This window comes from Diprion similis, chromosome 7, assembly GCF_021155765.1.
Source record: "Diprion similis isolate iyDipSimi1 chromosome 7, iyDipSimi1.1, whole genome shotgun sequence".
Lineage (NCBI taxonomy): Eukaryota > Metazoa > Arthropoda > Insecta > Hymenoptera > Diprionidae > Diprion > Diprion similis.
In genome coordinates, this window is record NC_060111.1 from 2,195,385 (window position 1) to 2,213,026 (window position 17,642).

General features: G+C 38.6%; 1 protein-coding gene across 5 annotated transcripts in view; it reads left to right on the forward strand.

Annotated features, from left to right (window-relative positions):
* Positions 1-17,642, forward strand: part of LOC124407870 (TOX high mobility group box family member 4-like) — a 137,108-nt gene that overhangs the window by 66,325 nt on the left and 53,141 nt on the right. Inside the window, exon 1 of one of the 5 annotated variants that reach the window (XM_046884427.1) lies at positions 15,170-15,341. The exons of the other annotated variants lie outside the window; for them this stretch is intronic. The gene's annotated coding sequence lies outside the window, so the exon portion shown is untranslated. Of the gene's footprint in view, positions 1-15,169; positions 15,342-17,642 lie in introns of those variants that run through there. 5 annotated transcript variants of the gene reach the window in all.

Here is a 17,642-nt window from a genome sequence, read left to right on the forward strand (position 1 = left end):
TCAGTCTTCCTCTTTCTCTTTATCTCAGCTCAGCTCTTCTCTTCGCCGCGGTTAAAGAACGAAAACCCTTCGGTACAAGGTATGCTCCGCTGTGGCTCGTCCTTCACTCTCCCCTTTCTCCTCTCCTTCCATCACGTCTCTCTCTCTTATCTTCTTCCTCTCTCACTCTCAAACACGATTCGTTTATACATCGTGTACACCTATAATAACCGTGTGCACAAGTTAAACGGATTTTTACAACACTAACAAACAGTGACGAACGAAGGAGTTGCGTGCCGCGTGTCTGTCTCTCCACGAGGTTAACAAGTCCGCATGTGAATTGTCAGCTAGGGAGCTGCTTAGTATCTACATAGTAGCATTTCTAACCATTGTAACATCATTGGCGCGTAATGACCGTCTTTTATACAACCTATTATCGCATAGGTCAAATGGTAAAAGTTAAGCACTAACAGGGATTAGCTTCTTGCATGGAATATTATACATATCCTATACTGCAATCAACTTTTACGCGATTAATAATAAATATATATATATATATAATATATATCGTGACGTGTCGTGCATGCGTGAGCTTGTTATTTAAATAAGCACGTGTTTTACCTAGTATGTACGTACGTATCACTTATCGGAGAAATATATGCACATGCACCCTGTCGTATAGCCTACGATATAACGGCAATTATTTACTTTCATTTATTTTCATTTTTTAATACTTTTCCTCCGCAATCTCGATCCCTACCAACGGCGAAACGGCGCGTGATGTGCATTCGTGTGATTTTGACACCGGGCACGTGGCGCCTGCCGCGTGTATGATATGTTCAACGAATAATTGTGTTAGACGTTCTATTAACCGAGTGTATATGTGCGTACTTATTATCATTGCATGGAAATTAAATGGACAGGGAGAAAAACACTAGTTTGAAAATTACGATTATTTATCCTTATCATAACGTGTCACGTGTTGTTTTAGGATAATAATTGCAATAGATCAATTGAAGATGGATATTATTTAGATTTCATTGAAATCTGGACAACAAGACTGATTAATTATTATATACATATCTAAATATAATTATACTACGGTTGTGCATCTACATATTTATAAACAATTCGCTCAAGCGTGATCTCTTTCGTCGATACGCGGTTGTATAATAAATGTGTATAATAATATAACACGTTAACTGAATTATTATACGTATATAATATGTGAAGTACAATATTATACTCGATTTATAACCACGTTTTCTGTAACTATGCGAACGATTACGAAGTGCGGTTACATAAATAACTTCCACGAACACGCTAACTCGGCACGGAATTGGCTCGGTCGAGTTTAAATTTCATCAATTATCGAGGCTTTAGACTGCCTGTCAAATAATCCACGCGCAGGCTTTCACCGGTAGCTGTGTATATACCTGTATATATATGTTTATATGTATATTGTATATATATGTATTTTCATACCATACATCCAACATTCACTTTCATTTTCGACTCATCAATAATAATTATCGTAAATATTCTTAGAAAATCAATCTTAACGACTTTACTTTGCTTCATTATAAAAGCTGTCGTTCCATTTTTTATATTCGAATACAATTTTTATCTTTCACATGGATTCGAAGTACTATATAGATTATTAGTACAGTATAGGTGTAGGAAATGTATTATTACTTACTATATTATAAACATTTTATTCTTTATTTTATTATTGTTATATCATTGCACGGTGTAATTCTTTGAGTGCGTGGCAACACGAAGCGACAGCTTCCATTTGCGCACGAATTTCTTCAATCCTTGGCAAAGCGGATTGACAGATTTCATGATTCCATTCGGATACTCTTGCTGAGGTGTATACAGAACGGCGAGTCCTCTCTCTTTCTCTCTCTTCTCTCTCGCAACTTTCGCCATATTCCTTTCGCAGAGGCTCCCCTTAGTTCGTTCGTTCGTTGGTTCGTTCGTTCGTTCGTTCGTTCGTTCCTTCGCAAATTGAATTTCGCTTATTGAGTCAGGTTTACTCAGAAATGATTTTCCGTTCGGTCTACTTAAGGCTCTGTAAAAGGTGCTCCATAAGGGGACGAAAGATAGATAGAGAGAGAGAGGGAGAGAGAGAGAGAGAGTGTGAGAGTGAATGAGTGAGGGGAGGAAGGGAAAAGTGGAAAAAGGAAGGAGAGATGGGAGAGAATCTCCGTGACCTTTCACTCCACACCCTTAGTCCTTTTTCTTCCTTCTCATTCTACCAAGGCAATAAAAAAGAAGGTAAAAATGGGGGAGGAAAAGCTTAAGATATTTTTCTAGCCTCTCTCTTATCTCTCTGCAGACCGGACTTATTTTCACCGATAAGCCGCGCAGCCGTTATCAGCTGTGCAAACGAGACTAACAAATTTCTTGAATCAATACTTACCCATACCTCACCTCACCTCACCTCACCTCACCTCTCATCTTCTCTCCTCTCCTCATCTCCACTACGCAATTTTAAAAAATACTGTCAGTCTGTCTAATGGATTCTACTGAAAACGTCGCGTTCCTGATGGCGGATTGGCGGCCATTTTGACAAGAAAACTACGCGCTCGTTCGTAACGAAATGGAGAAGGATGGAAGAAATTTTATTCGAAAGAGTTCATTATTTCTCATACAGGCATTGTTCATTATTTTATATCGTCTATGTACACTACAACGAGGCGTAGGTAAAACAATAAAACTTACAATTAAAAGTCCGACTATTACGTAACGTCCATGTCCTTCTTCCATTATTATCTCTCTCTCTCTCTCTCTCTCTTTCTCTTTCTCTCTCTCCTCTATATTTTGTACATAGTATATAGATGTATGTATCGATATTATTCGATATACGTGGTTTCAATTGGTACTGACGGACACGTCTCACACGATGAAATCATCTGGCAACTCTCAGCGAAGAACTTTGTTAATTCCACCGGCGGCGGCGCGCCTCATCCCTTCTGGACCATGGCCAACCACTAGCGTATAAGATATATGTATATACATAGCTGCGAATGCTTCGCGGTATCTATACATAATGAGTCGAGCCTTTCTCGAGAACATACGGGATCTTTTAGAAATAAGAAAAACCAGCAATTCATTGCCTTTATACTCAAACAAAAGTCGTGTAATCCACCAATTACAATTCCTGAAGTACATGCATCTGGTATGCTCTAAAATTCTAAAATTATTTAAACTTCGTTGGATGGGGGGGGGGGGGGTAGAGGAGGGGGAGGGGGGTGGCTGCTTAATTTGTGAGTAAAGAATGTGCGATAACTCTCTCTCTCTCTCTCTCTCTCTCTCTCTATTTCTCTCTCTTCTTCGTACCGGGTGGAATACATTTCAGTGAATCGGAATATGCATGAATTTAGGTGCCGACTCCTCTTTAATTATACCCAAAGAAATGAGTGAATTCAAATTGCGAAGTAATATAAGAGACGGAGAGAAGTGGTTCAAGTTGTCGTCACGTCCGAGTGGAAGAAACGAAGGTAGAAAGGAAGGAAGGAAGGAAGGAAGGAAGGAAGGAAGGAAGGAACATCATCTGCGACTCTGCAGGAATAGCTTTGTACATATTATATACACTAGGTTAGGTTAGGGTTATTATACGGTTTGAATTCGCATCAAGAATTCCATACCGCGTGGGGTTGGGTGACAACTTTTGACTTTAATTAAAATTAAAAGGAGGCATATAACATAACCCGTAAAGTTAGGTGTGTGAAAGGCTCCTCCGCCCGCACTCAATTGGCACGAGGTCAACAGTCCCGTCCCTCGTCGTCGTCGTCGTCGTCGTCGTCGTCCTCGTTGATGAATTTCAAGAGTTCCACTCCTTTATGTCGAACGATTCGTTAGTCTTCATTTCCATCCACATGTATATCATACCTACTATACTACATATGTATTGTATATATACATAGGGAATCGTGTTTCCGTTTAATCGCCGCACTGGTTCAGGATAACCGCCAAACCCTGCGACCCACGCGGTGTTTCCTCGTAGGTATCCAGGTACATGTTCACCTATGTAACAGCTTCCAGACTTCTTTCAGTCGGAGCCTCGCGACCTACGTCGAGAGCACACCAGCTGTCCAAATCAACGGCCTCGGCTCGGGTCCGTTAGGACGCCTCTTATACACTCACATCATCAACATCGAGAGGAAGAGCTTGGTGAACAGGTAGGCCAACGGCTAGTATAGCTGCTTCGGAGGAGGGCGAGGCGTAGACTCAACAACAGGTGCACGCCACCACCGTCCTTCGGTCACCTTATTTACTACTCAAGTCGCTTATAGGTAGGGGTATACCTACACCTCACGGCTCGATCTTTACGTAGAACATCGCATGGATGTTGATCCAAGAGTAGCTGAGGTAAGTGTACCAGTTATTGACACGTTTATAGGGACAATTATTAACCCTTTTACAATTTTATAAAACAAGAAATTCATTTTTTTTTTTTTGACATTTTATAAATAAGGATCAAGGAGATACCTATACAACCAAAGAAGGCCAGTAATTGGGTCTAAACGAGTCAGTAACTGGTACACTTAGCTTGGAAGGGAGACGATTCATTTCGAACTTCTGTCGGATATCTAACTTTTTGCGATCCTGTTCAACATTTGTTCTTCCAGTTTTATACCCTGAAGTGCAGTTTGTAAGTCACAGTCTTTGGAAGTGTTGTACGATTCTTCCGTGGCCGGTTTACGAATGCTTTTGAAATTTATCGATCCTTGGTGAAAGGTTTAATTGTTTGCCTTTTGGTAAGTCTATGTGTGTGTGTGTGTGTGTGTGGTAGGTATATGTATGTTTTTAGTCTGTTATATATGTATTATTCCGGTCCGTTCTAACGTTGAGAAATATCCTCTGCAGCTACAGCAATATTAATTCACCCGATGACTTCAGAGCTGTTATAGTGTAGAGTGTATTCCAACATTCCACTGTGAAATGATGCAACTTCTTCTTCGAATGTAGCAGCATACGTATGTATGTATATACCTACATACCTCATAGCTCAACGATTCTATCACAGGTATCGTAACAATGCCTTGTATAATAATGTCAATCATTTGGAAATCTATTGTACGAACATATAGTTATTCGTATAGAATTATTTCCGATGTAACATTATTGTTATTATTATTATTATTATTATTATTATTACTCAAAGACAACAAATTACGTCTCGATGAATTCAATTCAGAAGGTAGGTATAATCGTATAACGACGAGCCAGTTGCGTAACTCAAACAATATCGTTGATTAACTCAAACAAACAGTTATGGTTGATCTTGTATGAACAGGCTTGTCACTATACGCTTGTTAGTTGCTAATGCACTGACAAATTATACTGTTACTATTATCTCCTAATTCTTTTTTATTGTTATTCTATTTAATTTCACTTTTATATTTATGTTACATCTTGTTCCTCCAAGTGTTGCATATATTTTATGACTGCATTTACACGATTTGTCAAGTCAATACACCAATTATTGCGTTGCAGCTTTTCTGCATGTTCAAAAGAGAACACGAATGAATACAAGCAACAAGACTAAACGTATTGTAAGAATTCTCTGCTTCCGCCACGCGCTGCAGGAAGCGGGATATTATACCTCCACAGAGTTTAGAAATTCAAATAAACAGTTTCACATTTTTACTTCCCGCTTGCGTAAGAGGCATTTCTATATTATAACCTCTTTCTTTTTCCATATAGCCAAGACTTTCATAATTGGATATGCGGCGTCGTTACCACGTGTGTGTATGTTGTGTATATACCTGTATGCGTGTATGTTCGATGTAACTGTAATTACGTATACCTTAATGTACAGTTTGTACATAATTATACCCCTTGTTTCTGGAAGCACGTTCTTGGAATCGATTCTCAGCCGTGACAAACTTTGAGATATTGTGTCAGAGAGCTACATTTTGCGGTGTCAATTTACAGTGTGTTCGTTACCGCCACGCGTGTTGGTATACCGAGTTGTAGAATCCATCCCCCCGTGCAAACCTCGCTCTCTGTATTTACACAAGTATACCTTAGGTATGCATATAATATACATCGGTATCGCAGGCACGCGGAAAAAAAGTTTCAATCGATAAGCTAACAAGGGTACCTTTCAACGTTCTTGTTTCCAACACAATGCATATAACAGAGAACCAGGGAATGGCTGCACGGAAGATTTGCACGACAGGTTTCTTTACTTATTTTATTTTCTTTCTTTAGCTCTATATATCTCCCTTTTTTTTCGAATCACGATCAACTCGAGCCTGGGAAAACTTGCGATATGCAACTTGTACGTCGAAATAAGCTTCTCAAAAGTATGTTATAAGTATTAACTTTACCTTAACTAGATCTTATTAACCCCTTTTTATAACAATCAGAAGAATAATTATGGAAGTAAAGAGTAATGGGATCTAATTCAACCATATGTGGATGTGTTATAGGCACATCTCTTTGACGTGATTAGACGGTATAATAATGATGTTGCAATATCTAAATACCTCAAGGACTGTACCGTGATATTCAACTAGTGTTTCAAGTCGGACAGCTTATACCGACTTTCTTCTCTCTCCTGTTTTACTTCTAACTTTGGGTGTATCAAACAAAAAGTGAAAGTACCTATAATAACGACCGACCAATGATATTAGTCACGTCGCTGAACTAAGTGTACGTTGGAGTAAAATAAAGTTGAAAAATGAAAGGAAGCAACTCGCTTGGCGTTCGATTGGAAGCAAGAGATAATACTAAAAAATTTCTACCATACGTGAACCAAGGAGAGAACTGACCGTGGATACATTTCGACCGTTGAACGTGTGCTGCATATGCATAACTTCATATTGTTTATACAATGTGGATGGAAACAGCATATTTATATATATGTATATTGTATGTATACTTGAACTGCTCCAGACACTTGAGGAGGTGGGACTCCGGTGCACTGTTTCCAACGTGGGAATTCCCTGACACGTTCATGCAGAGCATTGAAATAATCCTGAACGAAAACTCAACACCGTACAAATAAAACGTTTTCTTTCTATCTTTCATTTCTTCATTCTCTCTTTGGATCTGTGAGTGAGCTTCTTCAAAGCGACGACGAGGCTTCGACGAGACCGAGTCTCGTCCATGTCTCGTCCATGTGTCATTGTCACAGACGACTGACAACGGCAGTAAATTTAACCGACGACGGAGAGAAACGCGGTCGCTTCGGTTATCAATCTCCGACATTTTAATTATTACAATGCTCTTTTCATTATACAAGTATACCCTTTATAGGGTATGTATTTGTAACGAAAACTGGTATAAATTTTTCGAAATTCTTCCACGTGACCTTGTGTTACGTGTTACGTATTAAAACTTTTAACAACCGGTAGTTGAAACTTTTTACATTGAATGTAGTTTTCATATTATACAAACTTTATTACACTTCTCTGATATTATTTGTTTATCGTTCCACTAGCTCGTCAAACTTTAATCATTAAAAATCTCGTAGACGTTCAATTGTTCGATGCTTGGATATACTTACATAATTTCTTTTGGTCTTACTGTTAGATACACAATATATACGTAATAGGTGAAATGCGAACAAGATTTACAATCGACGAATGCAACAGCAGCAACAGCAGCAACAGCAGCTACCAAATGGGGCGATAATCGGGTCTCTGGAACTGAAAAAAACTTCATGCAGCTTTACTTTATACTCAATTTAATAAATCTTTCGGCTGGTGCACTTGGTCCCGGTTCCAGAATGTTAATTCTGTTTAATGGAGCTTTGATGAATTGAACGCCGAGGCGAGATTTACGACTTTGAAAGAGATGCGATTCACCTCTCCGTAGTTGTTAGGCATACATGAAAATGATTACGGGCGAAGATTAGACCAATGAATCACGGATTCGTGCCGGATAAAAAGTATGCAAGAGAGAGAGAGAGAGAGAGAGAGAGAGTGATGGAGAGTTAAACAGTATCAAACGATGCATTGAGTAAATCATGAAAGTAGCAATAAACCAAGACGACCTACGAATTATCTTACAATCTCGAGGTGGAATCATGGCTACGTTGAAGACTATTAAAACCCTTTGTTGCACGTACACACCTAAGTACCACCTATATTCCATGGCTCTGGCGTTGCTTAGGTCTCTTGTAACCTCGTTTATGGATGGAATTTATTTTCTATACGTTCCTAGGGGACATTGAAACGCATGTGTAACATTAATGAATAATCATTTTGGATATAAATAAACAAGATGATCAGACTATTAAATTCTCACATCGAATTTCTTTCCAGGGGTTTTTGGGATCGGTGATCGTGAATTATCTCTTTTCAAAAGTATACTCTAAGAGAGTCCGCCATACTGGTTCCGGCATCTTGAATTTCGAAAACGACTATTTAGTTCTCTAGGTTGGTGATCAGATACTCCGAACAACCCCGGAACGCTTCTTAAGGTGCTTGTAAAGACGCGTTGTACATCTCGGAAACGCGGGGAAGCAAAACTCCTATACCGCTCAAGCGATCAGAATGAAACTTGGGCAGCTAATGCCTTATTTTGGCAAAAAGTGGAGCGTTTTTTTACTTTTTCAAAATTTTGAAAACAAATTTACAGATTGGTTACCACCCACAGAAATTGGCCAAATTTTCACAGTTGCACTGAATGGATCGAACTATACGGTATGATGCCACTCGGCAGCGATGAAACACACATTTTGAGCCCAGTCCCATGAGATTTGATGGTGAAATCACGAAATGGCAGCTGATCTGGTTTTCGATTACGAAGTACACCGAAATCTCATTTTGTCGACATTTGTTACCGACTTTTCATGCATGCCGGTAATTTTTTACCGACATTACACGCATACATTACCGGCATGCGCGTAATGTCGGTAACAAATGTCGCCAAACCGAGATTTCGGTGTCTTCTTAATCGAAAACCAGATCAGCTGCCATTTCGTCATTTCACCATCAAATCTCATGGGACTGGGCTCAAAATGTGTGTTTCATCACCGCCGAGTGGCATCATACCGTATAGTCCGATCCATTCAGTGCAACTGTGAAAATTTGGCCAATTTCTGTCGGTGGTAACCAATCTGTAAAATTTTTTTCAAAATTTTGAAAAAGTAAAAAGACGCTCCACTTTTTGCCAAAACAAGGCATTAATTGCCCAAGTTTCACTCTGATCGTTCGAACGGTATAGGAGTTTTGCTTCCCCGCGTTTTCGAGGTGTACACCACATCTTTATAAGCACCTTAATGATAAAAAATATGACTTAGTAAAAAAGTGTGAAACCAAGGGTTAAAAACATTGTCTATATACGCATAAGACTCCATGTTGCTGCAAGCATAGTCGGGGTTTTCTCGTCTAACGACCCCGTGGATACATGAATGCAAAGACGAGTTCCTTGCACCGCTGAAGTCAGAGTCACTGCGGATGTGTATAGTATTCTCGTGTAGTATGTCGGTATGTAAAATAAATAATTCAACAAAGCTCGCGGAGTAACGTTAGGTCGAATCACGGCCAGCCTGCAGACCAATAAGTACAATATCATCTCGGATGCGGGATATTGTAAGGTGGACGTCCACGGAGATGGAGAAGGAGGGAAGAAAGGAAACACCGGAGACATCTCGGCGTAACCATAACCATAACCCGAACCTGAAACTCACGGAGCGACGTGTTCGTCAGTCAACGTTCTCCGACGACCAGCCGAGGTTTAGTTTGTTTAGCCTGGAACCTGTTTTCTTCACTCTTTATTGAGGCCTCGCTTTTTTCACCTTTTCAACACCGGCCGGCCTATGCACCCTGCAGGATACACGGGCTATAGTAGGTACGATATAAAGTAAACAAACTGAAAGACTGAATAATACACCATGGTGAACATGGTGAAAATATATTATATGCGAAAGACGGAAATTAAGGAGGGAAATTAACGTTATAGTCGAAAATCGTATCCAAGGAAACCATGCGGAGTGTAAGATGAATAAGAAGAACTCTTTTTAAGATCGAATTGTTTTTATTTTTCGCTTTAAACTTCGTTTCATTCATTCCTTTCTAGATTCTAAGGTATAATGTAAAGTATTCGTACAGAGCCTGGGCGTGGCTTACCTACTTATGCCGAAAACACTCGTCACAGCTGGAAGTAATAAGTGGTCTACGTGTTTAACCTGTACTTTATGAGTAGGTGTTCAGAGTGACGAAAGCAGCTGCTGCCTTGCCTCTGTTCCTTAACAAATACCTGACCTTTATACACGACATACAAGCAAAAAATGGAAATAAAATTAGATTTAACAACAATTGTCGAATCTTGAGATCGACGTTCGTGGAAAACTATATATACAAGGTAAACGTTATACATTAAACATGAATATACGACTTTATATTACGTATGATGTATGTACGTGGAGGTTGCAGACGACGGATTCGGCGGTGATTGATTTACGCATATGGCCCACTAGACTCTCCTCTATTACAGGAGCATATTTCATTCGCGTTACGTTCAGTTTTACGGTGTTTTTAACGCTCCAAGTTGCGTCATGAAGCAACAGCAACAGCAACAGCTCGAGGAACTTTCCTAAGACTTTATAGGACGCTGGCTGGTTGTTGAGTTAGTGGGCGGTAACCGGGGGACGAGGGGAAGCCGCGTTGTTCGTCACTCCCCGTATCTCACGGGTTCTTTAGTTTATCGCTCAACAAACACTAATAACTCAATTTGTCACGATAACGATGTTTAACGTAATTCATCATCCCTCTTGATAAGTCTGAATTGGATGTATAGTATAACGGAGGAGGTCGTTGATGCTCTTCTCCTCTCCTTTCCTCCCTCTCCTCTCCTCTCTCTACATCTGGGCTTCTCATCCTCATCGTCAAAATCAAATCATCGGTTTTTCTCTATGCATATATCAACGGATCGTCTATAAGAGGGTGTGTTTTCGATTCCTGTTACAAAACTGACAAGAGATTATTTATTATTCACGTTTTATCGGCAGACATGTTTCCATCAAAGTCGTTCCTTACGTCGTTGCAGCATCAACGCGATTCAGATCTCGTAATGCAATTAACGTAAATTCAATCGTTTATGTTCATGTTACTCAATCTCCAACCAATCTACATTTATTATAAATAATTCAACATTGCGCCAGTATACGGTTCGAGTGAATGAAATCAATTATTTCAATCAGTTTTCTCTTTATTATTTCTTCTTTTCTTTTTTTCTTGTTGTTGTCGTTTATTTATTTATTTGTTTTTTTTTTTTTACGTCTACGTACCAACCTTTCGCCGCGCATTCAGCCTTGTTTAGATCCCCTTGAAGATATACTTGTCGAAAATTTTTTATCACAGGTATAATAAGGTATATATTTATCGCAACAGTTATAGCCAGTGAATACAGGTACAAAATTTTTCGTTGAATTAAGCATTCAGCCAGGAATAATTCCGGATTATTATTATTATACTTTTCTTGTTTTTATAACCTGACACACATACACACACACAGAAATTTTTTTATTTTTTTTATCCAGCACTGTCTCTTTTCTATAGAGCTTTTCCGGAGCTTTGAATTAATCATTTTTACACCGCTTTTGTAAATTGAGATTTCGACGTTTAATGAGCGCGCCTCGCCCTTATTCAATTTCCCTCTCTTTTATCATTATATATATATATATATATATATATACTTACGTCTTCTTTGAATCACGCTCAAGGCTTCGTTAATTCGAGAATATAATACCCACCAAAGTTACTGCAAATTTTTAACACGGTTTTAAGGTACGAAGCGAAGATAGAATTGCAGAGAAACGCGAGAAACATGACGTTCTACATTTGAACTTGAATCGGAAGTGTATCCAAAAAATTCGGACATGCTGCTCGGCTCCTCGTGCAATCATTATAATCATCCGGATAATCGTTCTTCGGAGCAAACTTTACCGCATTAAATATCCTTGAAAAGCGTTCGACCGCGCGCTGCAGCAGCATTTCGGAGCAAGAAAATTCCGGCTCTTTGTTCTCAGTTTGCCGGCTCACCATGTGTGTTGGCCCTTCTACCCGTCCGAGGGTTATATATGTCTACCTAAATGGCATACAAAGGGCGCATTCTTGAGGGTAGTAAACGCGGGTCCGATGCCCCCGAGTATGACGTTAATTGCCGCTATATGCAAGCCTGGACGAAGCTAAAAGCTTGTCGGTGTCACGCATATATATGTATATACAATATAATATATATATTTGGGAGGCTTGAAGATTCGGGGGAAAAAAATCGTTCAAATCAAATTTTTCATGTATATGTATGTATCTATATAACTCATTCAATTCTTCGTAGTCATTTTTCACAATTTTTATTTCAACATGTCTTTCGATAATATTTATACACAACGTGATAGAGGGTAAATTAAGATAAACAGACAACGTTGAAAGAGAGGAAAAAAGTAATCTCTTCGTTTGCGTGTGTGTATGTGTGTGTGGGTATAAGGCATAAGGAAATGGTGTATAAATAATCTTAATTAGCCGCAGCACTTCGAGGTCTCGATCTTAATTACGCTGGCGGCGATAAAACCAACGAATTTTTATACGTTATATTATATAAATATATATATATATATTAATGTGCTTGAATGCGAGGTTAAAATTTTCGTGTCGTGTACTTGGTTCAGTCATTATACATATTATATTTATGTTACACATTGTATATTTATATCGCTCAGCGTTCAGCGCGGGATCTATCTTACCATTCGAGTAAAATTAATTAATCGATCATCGGGGTGAACAACTGGAATCATCGATTGATCGATAGAATTAACGGAATATCGAATTTTCATCAGACGCCAAAATCTTATAAATTAAAAAAAAAAAAAAAAAAAATTGAAAACAATTATTCACAGTCGAAATACAGAAAGAGAAAATATAGAAAGGTGAAAACGTAGAATGGCAGAATCGAACCATTTTCTATATCCTATATTCCTCTACTACCCCGTACTTTGACTTTAAATAATTTTAAAATTCCATAAATCAAGTTTTTTCTTCTTTCCATGTTTCTACCTCCATCCTTTTGTCCGCATTTAGTCTTGACAATTGTATATAGCGACGCCTCATGTCGTGTATTAATTATACGTAGATAGGTATCTACATACGCGAATCACACGAAGTTGTACGAGCGCTGCGTGTAAGCATGTGATGCGAATACCGCGACCTACCTAATACTAGAAAGTTGTAGGCGCGCGTAGAATATGTTAAGGTAAGGTACAATGTATGTACATACATACAACAAACTGATCACCGATCGATCGCGGATATAATCACCTGCTGTTTTATATATTTTTAATGAAATTAAATATAGCGATATATTTTATAACAATACGGTAGTTTTGTTCTTTTAGCGTTTTATGTATACATATATGGTATAATAATTTATCGCTTCATGGAAATTCTTTAACATTTGTTTATACGTTCGTTATACGACCAGCTGTTCATATTGGAATTTGCAAATTCGGATATTCCGTGCAGCTTTCGTCGTGGCTTGATTTTCACAACGTTCCATAGAATTTTCTGTTTCTATATATGTATATATATATATATATATATATATATATATATACGATCTATACTCGTATATTTACTCGTGGCTTTAGAAATGTGGTGTGACTTTTAACGCACGCTTGTATTTTACACATACACACATTATACACATGTCTATATACGCGCTACGTATCTTCTACGAGATAATTTTAAACCACAAAAGTATGTGTAGTTATTTTTGCACCATCTCCTTCAAAAATTTTTAGTCTTTTAAGCATCGTTATACTTTGGATATCATTTATACGTTTCTCTGGATAAATTGTTGCCAGAACTGTGTGTTGTGTGAATACCTATACGTGTGTATATATACATGTACACATTGTACGTAGGTACCTACTATTACCACGCATACAAATTTATTTTACAGTTGCTACAGGTATTAACGACGTGTAATAAAAACGTGAAACCACAGAAGAGAAAATAATTAAAAAAAATAAAAATAAATAAATCTTTTAAGTCACACGCAATTCCAAGAATATAACTTCATCAAATTACGAAGGAAACGTCAAACTTAGAACCTAGATGCGTGAAATTCCAACGCGTGATGCATTCTCAGATTATCGAGTCGATGACGAGAGAAAGCCTTTTGTATTCATACAAATGTATTTACAACAGTTGTATCATGATAGTTAAAAAAAAGAACTACGTACAATGTATGTATGTACATACATACATACATACGTCACGTGTTGTATGTACAATCCATACACGACGCAGTTAAAATACCTGGGTATAAAAACAGTACATACCTACCGCTGTATGTATGCGCAGGTATGTATTAACAAACCAAGAACGTCTGCACCGGCATGGCAATAAACCATCGAACAACTTATTATTACATCTCAAACTCTGCTGTGTATAACCAACCTCTGGCGGAGTTTCGTTATCTGGGGCAACAGATGTTATACCCGTTATTTACACAAAACTCAAGTATTTCTAAAATAAACGGTAATCTCGGAATGAGAAGAAGGGTGGGCTTGGGGAGGGGATAAATAAACACGGTATATTTAATGTTATCATTTTGAAAAATAAAAGAGAGAGAGAGAGAGGGATAAAAAGGAGGAGAAAAAATCTCATAAAACATCCTCTCCTCTCCTCTCCTCCCACCCCCACCGTCGAGACCCCTTTCGCCCCACCACTCGACGGCTTTCCCCCACTCTCATCCCCCCTTCACCCCCACCCCTCGCCAAGGTTTCTCCCACTCTTCCGGCTCTCCTTCCAGCGTTCCCTTCAGTCATTCCGGTGTCGGCCACGAGACGAGTGAGAGTAAAGCGTGCGCGCGCCGTCACGGTTTTACCAACCTAGCCTGAAAAATATTTCTTACTATTATATACAAGGAGAAAACGGTTGCAGCAGTGACCGCGAGCAGATGCGAACGAACGACGCGGTGAATCGGCGAAGTGACGACGACGCGATTGTTATTTTACCACCTTGTTGTTGTTCGTTTTTGTTGCTTTTTTTACATCACTCGCGTTCATCGAAGAAGGAACAATTTTTTTCGGTGATATTTACATAATATATCATAGGTATATACCGAGGGGAAAAATTGTTGTTGTTGTTTGTTTGTTTGTTTGTTTATTTTTTTTTTATTCATCTTATTATTTTCCTTTAACTATTGTTCAACAAGTGTGAGATTTAAGGATAATAAAGAAAAGTGAGACAGTGTGTCAGGTGAAAATTTGTGTCGAACTAGAACTGCGGCGAGGAGGAGAAGGATAAGCTTTTCTAACCTAACTACAGTGAGACGTGCTTTAACATGATCCTGTGAAACTGGATTTCTTTTCGTTAACCTGCCTCGCTTTGCCGGTGAGTAATATACCCGTCGTGAGAATTTTTTTTTCTAACTCACTTACTTACTTACTTACTTACTTACTTACTTACTTAATTACGTACGTGCATATCTACTACGTATGCAACACACATTATCACAAGCTGTGTGTTCCTCGCGTCGGTGCGCGTCCTTAGCCTTAAAACTCCAACAAAATCGCCACGCGTTTCGAACCGGTGGCGCCATCGCGCGGGCGATTCAAGCGGCGAAAAACTTGATCGTCGACGTCGACGTCGTCGTCGTCGCAGCAGCAGCAGCAGCAGCAAGCAAGCAACGCCACCGAATAAAAAAAAAAAAAAAAAAAAACTGTGCACGCCGCGTGTTCGTTCGTTTCAACAGTTTCAACTTTCATATTTCGAATAAAGCGAAGTATGTTAATTAAAGAACGACGAAGCTTATGTTAGTTAATGTTACTGCGACGACGAAATATCAGAGAAAAACTTCATAGTATTGGTTAATTTTCGATGCACTTTTAATGAGCTCGTCTTTTTTTTTTTACGTTTGTCGCGATTTGACTCAATTTCAGACAGTCCCGAAGGTGTGTGACGTAACGGTTTTTTTCCTAAAAACGCATCGTTGAGAGAGTAACCTTACGAACTTCAATCTCGTAAACAACGACGGTACCTAGTTAAATTTATCCATGTTTCAATTTCATTTTTCTTGCACTTTTTTTTTTATTTTTTTTATTATTTGCCGAAAACCCTCGCATCGTCGGAAATAGGGAATATTTATAAAACGCTAGGGTTTCGATTTTCTTTTCGCGTTGTTTTGTTATTTCGGTTTTTTTTCTCCGCTCGCCAACCCCGAAACACGATCGGTTGTATGCCTGTAACCCTCCCCCCCCCCTCTCTCTCTCTCTCTCTTTTTCTCTTAAACCGGTTTTTCGTTCCTACCTATCTAATAGATCTCGCCCCTAAACTCGACGCCGACGGACGGACCTCCGGCAGGTAGTGTCGAAGACATCTGTTCTTTTCTTGCTTCCTTCCTTCCTTCCTTCCTTCCTTCCTTATATTCTTACTTACTTCGTTTACTACACCCGGCTTCTCTTTCCAATTCTTCGTGTTTCGTTCATTCTCGTTGGGAACACTGTACATCTAGATATATCTATGAAAATTTTGATAATATCCGTGTCTTTGATTTTCACGCGCGTCCGACGGTTTGTAAGATTATTGAGGAATATTTTAAGTTCGGAGATAAGTCTTGTTTTTTTTTTTTTTTTCCCCCCCCCCCATCATTTTGAAGAAGAAAGCCAACAAAGTTATCATCGCGCAACGATTCATGCTGTGGAAAAAAAAAAAAAATCCGTTATTTCGTAATTTTCTGATAAATGTCTGAAATTCGGTAAACCGTCTCGTAAAACGAAATATATATTGTAATACATACTCATATTTTGCAATTCTATAGTTCCTTGATAAATTTGTTGTAAAAATAGGAAAATAGTGATTTTTTTTTCTTCTCAACGTTTCTTTGCCCGATAACGTCACCAACATCAACCCCGTTGCGGTTTTTTTTTCTTAAATTACGAAAAGATGTACATAGAACTGGTGAAACATGTTTTTGACACGATTTGAGAACTTTCGAAATTCCTTCTATATATCGCTTTTCTGACTATGGTGAAAATTTCCGTCGGCACGCGACTTGAATACGTTGGATAATGAAATATAATATAATATAATATAATACTCAGGGTTGTTAATCGATAGAAACAGAAACGCGAACGAGCGATAAACGGCGGCAAGAAGGCTAATTTGGGTTAAACGAATGCTTGTTGTTTTCCGGGGTGGAGGTGGGGGGGGGGGGGGGGGGGGTTACAATATGTACGTATGCATGTATTATACATATATACATGTAAAATACAAGTCTGAGATCTCGAGTCGCGATCAAATTACACGCGGCACAAAACTCATTTCGTTGATAATTCTCTCGACAAATTCAAATTGGTCTCTTGCCTCTATGTTTCGACACAAAATTTATATATGTGTAGTTTATTTGTTGTTTTTTTTTTTTTTTTTTTTTCGTAACCACAGTACAAGGTGATGTTCATATTTGAAAAAAAAAAAAAAAAAAAACCGAGGCCTTGAAAATCGTTTTAAGATTGTAAAAAGGAGGTTTTTTTTTTTCTCATCGTCATGTTTCGTTACGCTATGCTAACGTTACTATAACTTCAGCCTTGTAGTCGCGCCTCTCTCACACGTTCTCTATTGTGGAAGTTTTTTTTTTTTTTTTTATTTTAAACTTTATGTTATACACGTATGTCCGTGTAGGTATATCACGCGTGC